The sequence below is a fragment of the Rhincodon typus genome, chromosome 42, assembly GCF_021869965.1.
Source record: "Rhincodon typus isolate 14 chromosome 42, sRhiTyp1.1, whole genome shotgun sequence".
NCBI classification, from domain to species: Eukaryota; Metazoa; Chordata; class Chondrichthyes; order Orectolobiformes; family Rhincodontidae; genus Rhincodon; species Rhincodon typus.
In genome coordinates this window covers 9919333-9936758 of record NC_063373.1, presented here as the reverse complement: position 1 = coordinate 9936758, position 17426 = coordinate 9919333, and the positions used below count along the sequence as shown (strand labels likewise).

Sequence of the window (17426 nt, the reverse complement as noted above, 5' to 3'; positions counted from 1 at the left end):
CCTGTTGGAAATCCAAATATCCTTCTGTTGCTGTCTGTCCCTTGGTCAATGTGTGTCTTTTTCTCTCTCCTCTCCCAGAAATATCCGTAAATTGCCACATTCATCTGTTAGCCTTTTTGGGTTGGTTCATGGTGACCATGTGCCCTATACAATCACAGCAAGACTTTCTCACTTCCCTCATCCCATCCCCTGATAATAGCTGGCAACCCATCCGTTGTCCTCCTAGTATTTGGTGACACCAGCACCTTAGCTTTCTGTGATTTGTGTACAAGAACCCAGACAATAGTATTTCTCACATGTCACTTCCTTGTGAAAAGCTTTCCCTCTCTGCTGCCTCCTTCATCCTCACCACCAAGTGTGAAGAACTTTGACCTCTTAGAAGATGTGACCAGGAGGGTGGAGAAAGAAGACTAGATGTTGTGTATTTGGATTTCCAACCAGCATTCAATAAGTTGGCAGGTAAAAGGTTTCTGTACAAAATAAGAACTCATGGTGTTGGCAGTTAGTGTGGCAGAGGTTTGGCTGACTGAGAGCTGGAATAAATGGTTATTTTTTTTTTAGGTTGGCAAACTTTAACTTGTGGAGTACCACAGATCGGTGGTGGGACTTCAACTATTTGCAACCTATACCACTGACTTGGATGAAGGAGTCAACTGTAGCGTAACCAAAATTACTGAGCAAGATGTGAGGTTAGACTGAACCTGCAAAGCAAGAAATGTACTGGGAAAAACAAAATGACAGTTCAAACTTAATTGTGGGAAAATGTGTGGATGTCCACTCTGGCAGGGAGTATAGAAAAGTAGAGTAGTCCTTCAGTGGAGGAGGCAGCAGAATGCTGCATTGCAGAAGGCTTTGGGTGTCTTTGGATTGCATACAGTAGTATGCAGGTAGAGCAAGTATTCAGGAAGACAATTGGATTGTTAACCCTGAATTACAAGTCTCATTGTGATTGCACAAAGCGTTGGTGGGAATGCCCTCAGGTACTGTGGATAGTGTTAGAAATAAAAGTCACATCTGTGAAAAATACCAAGGTATGGAACTATTTGGACACATGCAGAATGTAAAGGATTTTTAGTTATTTATTTGGAAAATTGGGTCAAATTTAATTGCTGCTGTGGTTTACTTGCTAAATACAGAAAGTCAAATGATTTTCAAGATTTAATAAAAGACAAGTAAAGCTTTTTGGGAGATGGGATTTATGGAAATTAATTACTGGAAAACATGACTTTTTAAAAGACTATGGGGAATTCTGAGTACTGACGGTTTTCCTAGTAACCCTTTTCGAGTCTTGATCTGTGTTTTCACTGAGCGAAGTGGTCAGTACAGAAGGAAACCCCAGAAGTTGCAAGTCTCTCACCTTAGTTTATCAATAGAAGTTATTAGGAACCTGATATACTTTCCAAATATCAGTATTTCTGACTACTTTCTAATTCCTGAAAAGCTGAATGTTACCACTTCTCAAATACTTGATCCAGCTTGATTTCAATCCAAACTGAAGATCTTCCATCCTATGGCTGTCAGCAATTCAATTTCATCAACAAGTGGACCATGAAGATTCATGATATTCTGTTCTTTCATTGCAGAGTCTTGGACCTTTTTTAAAAATAGTAATCTCTGCAGTGTCCTTTGTGTTGTGTGTGTCTTTAAAGGAGTATAGTTTTTATTCCAGATAATAGTTTATATGTTAACCAGAGATTGCTGTTAGTTTTTAGAGTCAGTTTTGATTTATAATGAATGGATTACTTTGAAAATTTGTTTAAAAGAAGTCTGGTGCAAGTCTCCTTTGTTCCCTGTAGTAGCACAGTTGGGAATTAGTTGGCTGTTTTGGTGAACAAATCAGTGCAACTCCACAGAGACTGACACTGGTGGTATCATGGGGCCGTACTTTAATTGATTACCAACATATTCCTCCTGTTACAGTCCGAACAACAGCTCGAATCTGCTTCCTTCAGGAGGGCTATATTTGCATTGGAAACAATTCTTAAGAGGTTCCAAAGGGCAATGCCCAGGATGAAAGGTTTCTTATTTGAGGAATAATTTGGGGTTGACTGTTGATCTCGTAAAAACAAAATTCTGATGGGACCTGACAAGTTAGCTGCTGAGAGGTTGTTTCCTCTTGTGGGGGAATCTAGAAGAGGGAAACTGTTTAAGAAAAGAAGTTTTGGTTTAAGACAGAGACAAAGAGGAATTTCTTCCTTGAAAAGTTTGTGTGTGTTTAGTGAGGGAGCTATGCAGGCTTGGCTTTTGAAAATATTTGAGGCTGAGGAATAGAATTTTCATCAAAAAGGGACAGGCAGTAAGCTCAGTCATAAGCTTACTGGATGGTGGACCATGATCAATTGGCCAAATGTCTAATTCTGCATTTATTTCTCATGTCCTGACCAGTTCATTGTTAATTTCCTGTGATCAACTGCTTTTGTTCTTAATATCAAGAACACAATGATCTTTTGTATCATATGAAAATTTCTATGTCCCTACATCTCATCTGCATCAATAATATAATTCAGGACTGAAGGACCCAGGACTGAGCCCATTGGAACATCACAGGAAACAACCATCCTGTCACATAAACAAACACCCAGTGACTATTATTCATTGCTTCCTACCATCCAGTCAACTTTGGATGGAAGTTGTAACTTGTGCTTGGATTTTGTGAGCTTTAATTTTATACTCAGTTTGCCATGTAGGACCTTGCTGACCTGGACATAAGTCCACCTCTGGGCAAGATCCTAAATGAATGGCCATGATCACAAGGTGGTTACTCATAAATCCAACAGGGAAATAAGGGAAAATGTCTTTCCTCAGTGTAGTTGGGATGTGGAGCTCACCACTACAGGAAGTGTTTCAAACAATAAGCTGAGGTATTTCTAAAAGGAACTTAGACAATCACATGTAAGAAACAGGAATGTAAAAAGAAACTGAAAGGCCAATGAAAAGTGGTAGATAAGCTGAAGACAGGGTGGGGACAAGGATAAGAAGAAAAAGTGTGAGCGATAGTATACCAGGGAGAAAGAAATGCCGATAATGGGGGCTATAAGTAGGTGAAAATGAGTTGGCTGTGCTGAAGGCAGCCTATGTCATGACAAGGCCTGGGCTATGGTGCTGCAAAATGGACACAAGGCATAGGAGCAGAAGTAGGCCATTCAGCCCATCAAGTCTTCCACCACCAAAAGAGATCATGGTTGATCTGATCATCCTCAATTCCACTTTCCTTCCTTATCCCCATAACACCTGATTCTCATATTGATTACAATTCTGTGGACACACCACAAAGTTCTCATTGGCAGAAGAGCCTTTAAATGATTGATTGCAGGATGTGATGTGCTATCAATGTGTTCACACAGACAAGAGAGTATCTAACAGTGAGATTGGCTGTAAAGGATGATGTGAACTCATTACCCACCAGCAAATGCACACCAGGGAGAAAACCATCATCTGTTCTGTGTGTGACAAAAGATTCGAATTGGTCATCCAATTCATTTTCCAGCAACTTGCACATTTTGATAAGTAAACTTTTCAACATTCTGTGGTCAGATATGTAAAACAAAATGGAATTGCTGTCCCACAAACCCACTGACACTGTGAGAAGCTGTTCACCTGCTTGGTGTTAGGGACGATAGTCACTCAGTCATTCCGCCGACTGAGGCACTTGTGAGTTCACCAGTGACTGCAGGGGTTGGATTCTGCTGTTACTCACAGCCAGGACTGAATAATGTTCTGATAGTTGAGGTTTGCTTCTGTCCATATTAACATTTTTTTGTAACCAGGCTGTAACTTGATATTTTGGATACATGGTTAATAATTCAGCTTTACTTAAATACATTGCTGTGGATTTTTCTTTCCTATCGAAGTGTTTAACTGAGCACCTGCTGGAGCGCAGAAACGATAATCTGGGGAGGGATCAATGGCAGCAACAGAATTTCAGCCTGGACATAGTTCTTCAGAGTCACAATGAAAGGGACAAATAGCACTTTGATCTTTCTCATCTCTCTTCTCTGACAGCAAAGTCTCCATGTGGGTTAATCCTGAGGTGGAAGAAATGATTCCCAGCTGCACTTTTCAATGGTTCAGTCTCTTCGATACAGAACAGAAGCTCCTTTACGATGATGCTTAGAGTCAGGAAGAACAACAATGAATGCTGGAAACACGCTGTCAAATCAGAGACTGGTGTCAAACTGTGATCTGTCCCTGCCTGAAAGTAAAGCAACAGGTTTAAATATCCAGTCTTTAACCGACTACCCACTACAAAGTAACCACCACCTCAAAGCTGGTGTTAACTCTTAAAACAGACCTGCTTGAAATTGTTTAAAGTCTGCCTTAAATAGCAGATGGAGAGTTCACATGAGCCTGTTAACCTCAGTTACAATTATATAAGAGATTATATATAATTATAATTATAATTATAATTATATATAATCTCCAGATAAAGAAGGACCTACAGGAAATCCCTGTTGTATTTTGTGAGATACTAGAATAAAGAAAAATAAATACATTTAAGAAGACATGAAATGTTATTGCAACACAGGAGGAAACCATTCTACCCATCAGATGCTTTTGTACATGATTTATAGTAAACAATGATGCTAGTTTTCAATGGTATTGTGTTCTGTCCATTCTGTCCCAAGCTCTCAGAAGCTGCTAGCAATATTCAGACTTGGAGTCAGGGGGTGACCACACCCAGAGAAATGGTGGTTAGCAGCAAGAAAATGCCTGATGACAAGATGAGCAGCAGCGGGTGAAGGGCTTTGAGGTGAAGCCTCGCAATCATGCTGCAGGGAGGATTACTGTGAGGTCAGCCCTGACAAGCACAGACAACACCGCGAGAGACACACACATGTCACGTCAGATGAACAATGTTTTTCACCTGATCCACTAAGGAAGGTGGTGGGCCCAAACATTACAAGTAAGAGCAGGGCAACAGTAAGCTTTCAGGCCATTCAGCTCAGATCAGAGGTTGCAGAACAGAAACTGCACTGTGGCAGCTACAGGTGAACAAGCACCAACCTCCATTTTACAATGTCCCTACTGTGGCAGCAATAAGATCGTCGGGGGAAAAGAAAGCATTGGTACCAGTTAACCATCTGTGCTAGCTTTCTGAATGAGGTATCAATTCAGTGTCAATTTTGCTGCTTCTTCCCATTACATCTGGGAGGAACTGGGCATTTTGGCTGCTGTAGGATGCTGTCTTAATCATCAATTCACCGAGCTTCAATCCCTCAACTCCTTCCTGTAACACTGGGTGCCTCTCTGACTGAGAAATTCACAAGTGAAATTCCTACAGCTTCTTCCTACTCAGATAATAAACCAATTTCACTTTGAATATCTCAATTGATTCTGCCTTGACCACCCTCTCAGGCAGCACATTCCAGATATTAACCACAACAAAAACAAAGTTGCTGGAAAAGCTCAGCAGGTCTGGCAGCATCTGTGAAGGAAAAAACAGAGATAATGTTTCAGGTCCGGTGACCCTTCCTCAGAACTGAGATATTAACCACTTACTTTCTCCTCATGCCTCAATTTTCTTCAATATCCAAGCACCTTAAGATTTTACCTTCGTTTCCCATGAGTCAATGGAATGGAATGTTTTACCACTGTTGTCATGGCAACCCATCTGCAGCTGAAGTGACTTTTGAGTCTCTAACTCTGCCCACTCCACTACTGTTTCCCCATCAGCCTTTCTTTCAAGCACTTATCCAATTTCCTTTTCAAAGTACCTGTTCCAGCACCAAACCTTCAGACACTGCATTCCAGATTACACCAGCTCATTGTGGAATGAACTGTTTCTCAGGGTGTCTCATTCTGCTCTGAAGCCACCAACTTCACTTACCCATGATGAGACAGAAGAAAAACTGGAAGAATTTTCATTGGAACAAAGCAGAATCTAAGCTGCATCAATAACGAGATTTGTGGCTAAAACTTGCACGGGAACAAGATAGTTCTTGTTCGCATACAGGAAAGGGAAGAAAAAGATTGGGTGGCCATACTGATTGCAGCTGGTTTGTAGATTTGCTCCATAGATTAAAGTGGAATTGATGTTTAAAGTGAAGAAACAAATTCAGCTGAATCAGTGAATGAAGGAAAGAGCTGGCACAGTGGCTAGCACTATTGCCTCACAGCGCTAGCGACCCAGGTTCAATTCCACCCTTGAGTCGCTGCCTGTTTGCAGCTTGCACATTCTCCCTGTGTCTGTGTCTGTGTGGGTTTCCTCTGGTTTCCTCCCACAGTCCAAGGATGTGTAGGTTAAGTGGATTAGCCATGGGGAATGCAAGGTTACAAGGATAGGGTGGGATGCGTTTCAGAACGTCAGTATGGGCTGAATGCCTGCTTCCACAATGTAGGGATTCTACAATTTTATCCCACATAGCAGTCCTTCAAGGTACATTGCAGACCAAACATCTCAAATCAGCTCCACTTTCACATCAGGAGACCTCAAAAATTCTACACACTGTCCACAGGGAGGTTCTGTAATGGGACTAACTTTACTGTTTTAAATAACATTACCACCAAAAAAAACTTGATTAAATCGTTACTTATCTCATTGCTGTTTGCTGGATTTTGCTGTGCACACACTGATTGTTGTGAAACAACAAAGAGGTTATTCAAAAGGAATCAACTTGTCCTAGTGATCAAAGAACAAAGAAAATTACAGCACAGGAACAGGCCCTTTGGCCTTCCAAGCCTGCGCTGAGCCAGATTCTCTATCTAAACCTGTCGCCTATTTTCAAGGATCTGTATCCCTCTGCTCCCTGCCCATTCATGTATCTGTCTAGATAAGTCTTAAATGACGCTATCGTGCCCACCTCTACTGGCAGCGCGTTCCAAGCACCCACCACCCTCTGCGAAAAGCACTTTCCACGCATATCTCCCTTAAAAACTTTCCCCCTCTCACCTTGAAATCGTGACCCCTAGTAATTGAGTCCCCCACTCTGGGAAAAAGCTTCTTGCTATCCAAGGAAAGGCTTGACACACTTTGACACTTATCCAGAATTCCAACAACCAGAGCTGGGCTGGAGATGATTAAAATCATCAGAAACAGATTGCAACTGTCCGAATGAACATGGTTCAGTGTTGGATCTAATTAACAATAACAGCAGAATCCAATCTTTGCAGTCACTTGTGAAAACATTGGTGTTTCCGTAGGTTGCAGAAATGAGCAAATCTCTTCCCACACAAGGAGCAGGTGAATGGCCTCTTCCCAGTATGAACCCACTGGTGTAGTGAGAGATCAGATGATCGCCGGAATCCACTCCCACAGCGAGTGCATTTAAATGATCTTTCATCAGTGTGAGCAGTTTGATGGTGAGCCAGAACCCTAGAACTTTTATCACACTTCCCACAGTCTAGGCATTTGAAAGGGTTTATCCCCACCGTGGACTCGCCAGTGTATCAGCAGGTTGGATGAATTAATGAATCCCTTCCCACACACAGAGCAAGCGAAAGGTCTCTCCCCATCGCTGATGTATCAACAGACTGGATGATCGCCTGAATCTCTTGCTGCAGTGAGAACATTGGAATGGGGAGTACTTAATGGGAATGTACCGGTGCTCTCTCAGTCAATATGGACATTTAAAGCTCTTATCCCAGTCAGAGCATTGATATTGTCTCTCATCATTGAGAGCTTGCTGGTGTCTCAGCATCACAGACAAAAACATGCATCTCTTCCCACACACACAACAGGTCAATGGCCTCTCTCCATTGTGAACCTGCTGGTGTGTCAGCAGGGTAGATAAATAAACAAATACTTTACAGCATTCAATCAGCAGAATGACCTTCCCCTGTATGACTGCATCGATGACATTCTAGCTCATAGGGATAATTGAATCCTTTCCCATAGTCCCCACATTTACATGGTTTATTCCCAATGTGACTCCGCTTGTGTTTTGAAAATCCAAATGATCCACTGTAGGCTCTTGCGCGCACAGAACATGTGTACAGTTTCTTCCCACTGTGAATGGTGCATTCTGTTTCCACGATCAAAGGCCGTTGATATTTAGATCCTGAGGAACTGAGCATCACTGTCAGATCATGATATTTGGGTTTTTCATTTGTACATCCTCTCCTTCTAGTATCTGGTGAAATGAATTGGGAAAAGGGAATGAGAGAGAGAAACCACAACAATACAAAGACCAGATTGTGAAACTGAGCTGAATGGATCTGGTATTTTGTGGGGTCAGCATGTGAAAAACAAAAGAGATTATGAAAACTGGCAGATTGTATTAAAAAAGACTAGATGTCAGTGTCCAACAGGAAATGGAACCTGCCAATAGGTTTGAACCTAGACAAGAGGGGTCAGGAAGTTAGCAAAGAAGGATTTCTATCTTTGCATCTCAATGTGATGTTTGACAGAACCTGTCACCTCCACAACCTGCCAAGAGCAGCAGGTGCATGGAAACATTATCTCCAAATCCACTTCAAGTCACACACCATCAGATTGGATGTAAATAGCAATTGCTGGATTGTTGCTAGGGGAAGATCCTGTAAATCCTTACTTGAAAGCATTGTGGTTGCATCTTCACCACCTTGTCTGCAGCAGTTCAGTGAGAAGGAAACTTCCACCTCAATGGGTAACTTGGATTAGACAAATGGTCTCACCAGTGACACCCATATCTCAGGAATGAAGTAAATGCTGTCTTTAGAGATACAATGGATGAAAAGACCTCACAGGTATACTTCTGATGAAAGCAATGTGCTTCTTCTAATGCAGTGGGGGTACATTATAGATTTAGCAACCAATTTTCCTCAGAATCTCACTTTAAAGTCTCACATTGGAATTTGTTGGGCTCTGTGTTCCAAAGTATTCTGGGTTAAACCCTGCAATTTCTTCTTCATCTCTGCTCCAGCTGAAACTGCTCTTGAACCCAACACCCATCCTAATTCAAGTTAAACTGAACCTTAATTGGTCTCTCTGTGTTTCCTACTTGGCTTGTATTGAAATAGAAGCCAAACAGGGTGATTTCGGGAAATCTGAAATAGAAAAGAAAAAAATATTGCAATTCCTCGATCGATAAGACAGCATTTGTGGAATCAGAAAATGCATTAAAGTTTAGCCAAGACCAGGATGCTGCCAATTTGTGACCTGGATTGGAGAACACAAACGGATTTCGGAAACTACTTTTACAGGTAGTAGAAGGGGAAAGTTTATAACAAGCACAAACCAAGTAAATATCTGTCTTTCTTACTTTCAACCCGGACAACGTTGATTGCTTGTTGAAACAGAGACATTAGGTTTATTAGAAGATGTTAATAGCTCCATGATTTTTCTTGAGAAAACATAAAAATTGCGAGGATCTGACCTTTGAAATTATGAATGGATTTGACAGGGTAGATACAGAGATAATGTTACCACTTGTGGGAGAATCCCACATTAGGGATGTGCAGGTAAAATGTGGAACTCACTCCCACAGGAGGTGGTTAAGGCAAAGAGCTGAGATGTCTTTGAAAAGAAGCTAGACAAATGCATGAAAGAATAAGAGTCAATGGCTGTATATAGCCATTCAATGAAGCTTGTTTATCTGATGGACTATTTCTGTTCTATAGATCCTGCGTAATTCTGGGTAAACTACTATTACAGGGTATTAGGAACGAATGATTTGGAGACCAGAAATAGAAATCAGCTATCATGTTGAAATCTGACACATTACTTTTTAAATAATCAAGTATCATTGTGCTTTGCATATTCCTTATTCTATATTCAATCATAACTGGAACATAAAAACCATCAGGACACACAGTCCACAGAATGCAGGGCTGTGGAAAGACCTTAAGCTCCTTCCTCAGCACGAGTGAGAACATTCCAGTGAACTGACTGTGGAAAGAGCTTTAACCAGTTGCACAGCCTCAAATAACAACATTCTCTTCTCAGTGGGGAGAGACATGCTCTGTGAACAAAGGTCAAAGTGACAACCAAAGGCATCGATAATATGGAGAAGCTGTGGCAATGCAGCAACTGTGTGAAGGGATTTAATTATCCAGACCAACTGGAATCACAGCATCGCAGACACACCGGGGAGAGGCCATTGTCCTGCTCCACATGTTCGAAAATTTTCACAGAATTATTCAAACTATTTATGCACATGGGAATTCACACTGGAGAGAGGCCATTCACCTGTTTGATGTGTGGGAAAGGCATTCACTAATTCTTCTAACCTTCTGGTCCACCACCACCCTCACAGAGGAGGGAGGCCATTTATCCTGACTCTCTGCTTTCTGTTAGTTTGTCAATCCTCCATCCAAGCAAATAAATTACCCTTACCCAATGTAACCTTACCTGCTGCGTTAACCTTTTGTGCATATGCATTGTGATTCAATTTCATTTATTGAAATTTTGGGGGTTTTTTTGAGTTAATAATTGCTATGTTTTCTATGCATCTGAAGTTAATAATTATCTTGTATTACTGTAGCCATGGTGATTTATTTTAACATAGTTTTTTTGATGTCTGGCTGTAGTCTGAATGCCTGTGTGTGTGCATCACTAATGGATTTTTTGTTCATCTTAGATTGTTTTGTGATCCAATAAGGAAAATAATGGAGCCTCAAGGTTTGGTAGAGACTTCAAGGACTTTTTTTTTTTAAAAAGCTTAGACAGGGAGACTTTAGGTTTTGGTGTGACTTTGAGTTCTAAGCAATCCTTGAGATTGTTGGAATAGGATAGCTGTGCAGTACAGTGCTCCAAAGGCTGAAGGAGATATAGTGATCTAGGTAGCATCAGAATAAGCAGTTAGTGTTAGTCCCACACCAGAAGTGTTGTGATGAAACCCTGAATCAGTTATTTAAAGCTGAGTATTTTTAAGGTTGGGTATATAGTAGCTCCAGGGAGAAGCTTTGCAGGTCCAGTCCAAAAGTTAAATCCATAAGTGTGTTAAACCTACTAAAGTGTAGATAAAGGGACTCTGGTGCGAGTACTGCACAAGTCTTCGGATACAGAGTAGGTCATTTAGGACTGAGGCAAGGAAATATTTATTCACTGAAACGGAAGTGAACTTGTGGAATTCTCTCTCACAGAATGCGGTGAAGCCAAGTCACTGAATATATTCAAGACAGAGATGGATGTTTTTTGAGATTTTAAAGGCTTCAAGGAGTGTGGGGACAAAGCAGGAACGTGGTACTCAGATTAAGATGAGTGATGATCATATCGAATGGCAGAATAGGCTCGAAGTCTGAATGGCCTACTCCTGCTCCCAGTTTCTATGTTTCAATGAGTGGTGTGTTGGGTAATGTAGAACAGCAGTTTTGTTTCTTTTCAATTTATAACTGAGTTTTTGGGATTTGTGGGATTGTACATTTACTGGGTTTTTAGACAGAAAACTTTTGAATTTGTATTATAAGTAAATGCTTTAGTTTATACTATTTTATATCGTCTCTTTTACTAATTAACTTCTATTTTATTGTTAAAGCAAAATCTGCAGTTCTATACACTTATGTTTAAGAGAGAGACCACATTGTTAAAACCAACAAATCAAAATATCAAGATAACAAGGTGTAGAGCTGGATGAACACAGCAGGCCAAGCAGCATCAGAGCAGCAGGAAGGCTGACATTTCGGGCCTAGACCCTTCTTCAGAAATGGGGGAGGGGAAGGGGGTTCTGAAATAAATAGGGAGAGAGGGGGAGGCGGATAGAAGATGGATAGAGGAGAAGATAGGTGGGGAGGGGACAGACAGGTCAAAGAGGCGGGGATGGAGCCAGTAAAGGTGGGTGTAGGTGGGGAGGTAGGGAGGAGATAGGTCAGTCCAGGAAGGACGGACAGGTCAAGGGGGCGGGATGAGGTTAGTAGGTAGGAGATCGGGGTGGGGCTTGAGGTGGGAGGAGGGGATAGGTGGGAGGAAGGACAGGTTAGGGAGGCGGGGACAAGCTGGGCTGGTTTTGGGATGCGTTACGGGGAGGGGAGATTTTGAAGCTTGTGAAGTCCACATTGATACCATTGGGCTACAGGGTTCCCAAGCGGAATATAAGGTGCTGTTCCTGCAACCTTTGGGTGGCATCATTGTGGCACTGCAGGAGGCCCAGGATGAACATGTCATCTGAGGAATGGGAGGGGTTGTTGAAATGGTTCGCGACTGGGAGGTGCAGTTGTTTAGTGCGAACCGAGTGTAGGTGTTCCGCAAAGCGGTCCCCAAGCCCTTGGTTTCCCCGATGTAGAGGAGGCCACAACGGGAACAGCGGATACAGTATGCCAGATTAGCAGATGTGCAGGTAAACATCTGCTTGATATGGAAAGTCTTCTTGGGGCCTGGGATGGGGGTGAGGGGGGAGGTGTAGGGGCAGGTGTAGCACTTCCTGCGATTGCAGGGAAAAGTGCCGGGTGTGGTGGGGCTGGAGGGGAGTGTGGAGCAGACAAGGGAGTCCCGGAGAGAGTGGTCCCTCCGGAAAGCAGATAAGGGTGGGAAGGGAAAAATGTCTTTGGTGGTGGGGTCGGATTGCAGATGGCGGAAGTGTCGGAGGATGATGCGTTGGATCCGGAGTTTGGTGGGGTGATACGTGAGGATGAGGGGGATTCTGTTTTGGTTGTTATTGCGGGGAGGGGGTGTGAGGGATGAGTTGTGGGAAATGTGGGAGACACGGTAGAGGGCGTTCTCGACCACTGAAGAAGGGAAGTTGCGGTCCTTGAAAAACGAGGACATCTGAGATGTACGGGAGTGGAATGCCTCATCCTGGGAGCAGATGCGGCGGAGGCGAAGGAATTGCGAATAGAGGATGGCATTTTCGCAGGAAGGTGGGTGGGAGGAGGTGTATTCCAGGTAGCTGTGGGAGTTGGTGGACTTGAAATGGATATCGGTTTCCAGGTGGTTGCCAGAGATGGAAACAGAGAGGTCCAGGAAGGAGACAGAGGTATCAGAGATGGTCCAGGTGAACTTAAGGTTGGGGTGGAAGGTGTTGGTGAAGTGGATGAACTGTTCGAGCTCCTCGTGGGAGCACGAGGCGGCACCGATACAGTCATCAACGTAGCGGAGGAAGAGGTGGGGTTTAGGGCCAGTGTAGCTACAGAAGAGGGATTGTTCCATGTAACCTACAAAGAGGCAGGCATAGCTTGGGCCCATGCGGGTACCCATGGCCACCCCCTTTGTCTGTAGGAAGTGGGAGGAATTGAAAGAGAAGTTCAATCAAAATATCAGTTTTCTGTCTGGCTTGTCCAACAATAAAATCATCTGAGATCATTCTAACAGGTGGAGAACCACTGGCAGCACTTGACAGGACACTAGAGTTCATTGAATTTGAAAGGGACCTGTGTCTTTCTTGTTAAAGTAACAACTACAGAATGGTGTTTAGACATGAAATGTGGGCTTTAAATGTGGCTCAGGGTTTTCTGGAAGTGGGAGATTGAACAGTGGATTATCTGAAATCTTTGATGAAAGCTAAACTCAGAGTTAGCAGATAAATTGACAGTAGAAGAAAGAATAGGATCTTGTGAGGATGAAATATTTCAGGTCGCTATCCAACATTTAGAATTGGAAGAAAGGATGTCACAGTTGGAATTAGCTGATGCATAGTTATAAATGAAAAAAGACAGGACTTCCAGAAAGAGAAATAAAAATAAGACTTGCAATTGAGGAAAATGAAAAACAGTATGTAATGAAATGAGAAGACAATGAAAAACAGGGAATAATGGAGAGAAAGGAGAGAGAAAAGCAGTGAGAAATGAAAAATGATAGATTGAGAAAAGTAAACTCCAGAGAGATAAGGAAATTAGAGAACATGAGTTTGCCAGAGGAAGGCTTAGAACAGAGAAGGAAGAAACAGGTTGTAGTCTGAAGGGTGGTTAGATTCAATTGAGGGAATTGATTTATCCAAGAATCCATGCTTTGTGGCTAAATTTAAAAGGACGGAGTCAAAACATATTTTTCCTCATTTCAGAAGGTAGTTGGACAGACGAAATGGGATCAGTAATTAGAAAAGTCAAGTAGAGAAATGTTTTGAGAATGTAAGGGAAATTATTATCACGGAATAGTTCAAAAGCATCTTTCAAATTTATAAATTATTTAGATGAGCATCAAATATTGAAGATCATTGAAGCAGCAAATCTGGCAGATACACATACTGTCTCATATTGACAATTACATGTGGAGAAATGGACAGGTGGAGATCTTTCATCTCACCTGATCTTAGTTACCAGAGATGTTCTTCTCTCTTTCTTGCACAGTCAATTCTTGTAGAAACCAAAAGGGAATGTGGTGTGAGAAAAAGTGCGGCTAGCTCCTTCTAACACACAGTCAGTACGTCATCACACCTCGAGTGAAGGCAGAGGATCTAGATGATAGAAAAGTGAGAATTCAAACAGTGTGGGAAAAGCAGCATCTGCACACAAGAACAAGATAAAGTTTCCAGCCTGAAAGAGAAGTTTATGGGCTGACAGAGAGTTAAATACACAAATGGAATGAAGCTGAAGCTCAAAATGCAGCTTTGATCATATGACAGTGACATCAAAGGGCCTGGCTAGAAGCTGGCCATAACTGGGTGTTAAGTATTACAGGTTATCATGAATTAGAAATGAAAATAGACCATAGAGCAACTGGCAAAATAAGGAAGGCTACTTTATGATGCAGTTGTAATGATGGATTAAAGATAATCAAAAGCAATATGGAGATTTCGTTTGAATAAAATAAAGAACTGCAGGTGCTGGAAATCTAAAACTAAAACAGAAATTGTTCGAGAAATTCAGCAGGTCTGGCAGCATCTGTGAAGAGAAATATTAAATCTGCTTTCTCTGTACAGATGCTGCCGCAGCTTCTGCGGAGTTTCTCCAAACATTTCTATTGTTAGGTTAGAGATTCCGTTGTTAAAATTTGTGGCATCATGTGTTCTTTCAGAAATAGACATTTTACAACAAAACTCAAACATTGTACTGGGAATCCTACATTTTGATAGACGAGAACAACTGGCATAGTTCAGACATTTTCTGAACTCATCCTTTTTTTTTTTTTAAGTTCCTCTCCAATCTCCCACAATGATCTCTGACTCTCTTCTCACCTGCCACTTCACTGGCCCTATTCTCACTAAGCTACTCACCAACACCAATACAGCAGAAAATACAGTTCAACAGCAAGGATAGGCCATTTGGCTCCTCGAATCTGCTTCGCCATCAATAGGGCCATGACTGATCTGATTGTGGTTTCAGCTTCTGGTCTGCTCCTGATATTCTTTGACTCACTTGTCGATCAAAAGTTTAACTACCTCTGCAGTGAATATCTTTCATGACTATCATTATTACTCTTTGGGGAATTGAGTTCCACGGGCTTATCCATTAACAGAAAAAAAGCGGAATACTAAATAAAAACTGAAAGAACTGCGAATACTGTAAATCAGGAACAAAAACAAAGAACTCTGAGGAAGGGTCACTGGACCCGAAATGTTAACTCGGTTTTTAACTTCACAGAAGCTGCCAGACCTGCTGTGCTTTTCCAGCAACTTTGTTTTTGTTCCTGATCTCAGAGGATACTGAGTAATGATCAATAGATATTTTTGAGGCTGAAGGAAGGTTTGGAGTGAAGTTCCCCAGGGGTTAGTATTGGGACTCATGCTTTTATTGGTAAGTCTTAATAATCTAGATCATGATGTGCAGGGTCAATCTCAGAGTTTGTAGATTGTAAACTGAGGAGAAGATTGTGTGGTATTCAAAAAGGACATTGACAATGTGGAGTGGATGGATATTCGGCAGATGAGGTTCAACGCAGAGAAGTGTGAAGTGATGCCCTTTGGCTGGAAGAACTTTGGAAAAGAATATACAATAAGGAGTACGCTTCTAAAGCAGCAGAGGGACCTGGGTGTGTATGTGCACAAATCATTGAACGTGACAGGACAGGTGGGAAGAGCAGTTAATAAAGAATATAGTGTTCTCAGCTTAATTAATAGAGCATAGAGCAAGGTGGTGATGGAAGAAGTTGGGACTGTTTTCAATGGAGAAAAGAAGACTGAGGAGATTCAATACAAAATGGGCTGGAGTTTAGGGAGTTGTTCTCACTCGTGAAAGAGAAATGAACAAGATAGCATCAATTTAAAGTGATGTTCAAATAAAGTAAGCGATGTGAGAAAAAAAAACACTCTTACACAGCAAGTAGTGAGGATATGGAGTGCACTGCTTAGAATGTGATGGATACAGATTCAATTGAGGCATTCAACAGGACTTTGGACGATTAATTGGACAAGAACTGATCTGCAAGGATATGGGGATCAGGCAGAAGATTAGTATCAGATAATAGAACCATGGCTGGCATGATGGGCTGAATGCACCACAGCAATTCTGTGATCTGAATCTTAAATCTGAGGTCCTTCATTTTTACACTGTATCTCCTAGAATGCTCTCTCCGATAAGGAGAGCATCATTTCGGCATCCATTTAACAGATGCCTGAGGATCCTGTGTCTTAATTAAGCCACTGTTCAATCCCAATCCAGGAGAGGCAATCTCGACATGCTCAACTGGTCAGTGTCAGTGCGCACGCGCACAACTTCCGGAAGAACGCGACGGTTGCGCATGGGCACTGTACCGCAGCGCCGCCAAAGTGGAAACAGCGGTTAGTCGGGGGCCCTGTCAATGGAGACGCAGCAAACACGTGGCATTGGACTAACCATGCGATAGGTACTTTCTTTTTCTAGTTTCAGGCCTACCGTGGGGTGTTCTGATGATATCCAGCCCTCCCATTGCCTCTCACCCCGGGCACAGACTCTACAACAGACTTTCCGCGAAGAACGACCCGCTTCCCGGGCCCGACCTTCATGCTACGCCTGCGCACTAACCTCCAGCGACCGCATATAGACTGCGCATGCTCGGTTCGCTTTTCCCTCTGATTGGAGGAGGTGGTTGGGGTGGAGGACCTATCAGGCGAAGCTGCTCCTCCAACCAATCACAGTGAATCTACCGCCCTCCTTCATTGGCTGAAACTGCCTGAATTGGAAATCTGATTCAGTGTCAAACTCCAGGATAAAACTGGAGCTTTTCGTAACACAAATTGGGTCGAAACGTTGACTCTGCTCTGTCTCCATAGATGTTGCCTGACCTAATGAATGTCACCAGCTATTTCTGTTTTTTTTTGTTTCAGATGTGGGAGTGGAGCAAATGCATAAAGAATACAAAGGCTGACTTAGGATGAGAATAGATAAGCCTTTCTGCTCCTATGATGCTGCTTGGCCTGCTGTGTTCATCCAGCCCTGCACCTTGTTGTCTAGCAATTTATTGTCACGTGTATTTTTACAAAACTGCTTTATAAATCGCCCTATCATTGCACATGTATTAATGATACAAGCCATAGGTAAGAAGTAAAAAGTGAAAATAAAGACAGTTCATCTCAGATCAATTTCAGTTGGGGATAATTAATTAAGACAATGTATGCTGGAGTACCCTGAAGTCTGGCTGAGGACCTCTATGCTGGCTCAAGGCCACCAAACCTGGAGACAGCACACCAAACAGAGAAAAATTAAAAAGGTGACAGAGTCAA

General features: G+C 42.3%; 1 protein-coding gene and 1 long non-coding RNA gene across 4 annotated transcripts in view; one reads left to right on the top strand and one right to left on the bottom strand.

The window, feature by feature from the left end:
* Positions 1–17426, top strand: part of LOC109923573 (gastrula zinc finger protein XlCGF7.1-like) — a 243819-nt gene that overhangs the window by 72264 nt on the left and 154129 nt on the right. The window lies entirely within an intron of this gene.
* Positions 1870–16728, bottom strand: LOC125487530. 2 transcript variants are annotated; one of them, XR_007265942.1, is made up of 4 exons: positions 16600–16728; positions 14093–14243; positions 6890–8069; positions 1870–6619 (listed from the first exon to the last, which is right to left on the bottom strand). It is a non-coding gene; the product is annotated as an uncharacterized LOC125487530 (long non-coding RNA). The 2 variants fall into 2 exon arrangements; XR_007265943.1 differs by having other exon boundaries at positions 1870–4192.